The 682-nt window shown below is 41.8% G+C and overlaps 1 protein-coding gene across 1 annotated transcript in view; it reads right to left on the bottom strand.

The window, feature by feature from the left end:
* Positions 1 to 407, bottom strand: part of LOC107711598 (probable Bax inhibitor 1) — a 12,695-nt gene extending 12,288 nt beyond the window's left edge. Inside the window, exon 1 of the mRNA XM_016516601.1 lies at positions 258 to 407. The gene's annotated coding sequence lies outside the window, so the exon portion shown is untranslated. The remainder of the gene's footprint in view (positions 1 to 257) is intronic.
* Between the last annotated feature and the right edge of the window lie 275 nt (positions 408 to 682).

Below are 682 nucleotides of genomic sequence, written 5' to 3'. Positions count from 1 at the left end.
ACACACACACACACACACACACACACACACACACACTCAGATGAAACGCACTGAATAGCGTGCTGTAACAGCAGCTGGAGCTCGCAGGGTTGATCTGTAGCTGATCGCGTTCGGTTCTCAAAGCCTCGGATCGTGACGTGCGTTTTAATCTTCGTTTCCGCGACGCGCTCATTGCGTTACGATTAACGTACTCATAATCTCTTCAGTCACACACACTATTTCTCGTCATTCTATAAACATTAGGCTCATTTTATTACCATAAGATGTGAGCGTGTGTCTCTTCCCGTCTGCTGTTTTTCTGAAGGCCTGGATTTGGACTCAACGCCTCTCGACCACAGTCTACGCTTTCTTTCTTTCGACACGTACAGCGACTGCCAAACAACGCGATGGCGTCACTCTTCTGCCTCTTCTTCTTCTTCTTCTTCTGATGATGATGTTTTATGGCGGTTGGCAAACCAGCTTAAGGTGCATTTTCGCCACCTACTGAGATGGAGTGTGAGGCGATGATATCAAGGAAATGCTAATAAAAATGCTAATAAAAATAAAAATTCCTTCTACCTATATTTTATTATATACATTTGTTCTTTTCAGAAAATGAATAAGAGCTTTAAAACCTTTATGACAACTGTTTAACACATTCTGTAATGTCATAGAATTAATGCCAGCAGATTTTAATTCCTCT

The sequence above is a fragment of the Sinocyclocheilus rhinocerous genome, unplaced genomic scaffold, assembly GCF_001515625.1.
Source record: "Sinocyclocheilus rhinocerous isolate Xijiao unplaced genomic scaffold, SAMN03320098_v1.1 scaffold5681, whole genome shotgun sequence".
NCBI lineage: Eukaryota > Metazoa > Chordata > Actinopteri > Cypriniformes > Cyprinidae > Sinocyclocheilus > Sinocyclocheilus rhinocerous.
The sequence above is the reverse complement of the archived record's forward strand: the minus strand, read 5'-3'. Positions and strand labels throughout refer to the sequence as shown.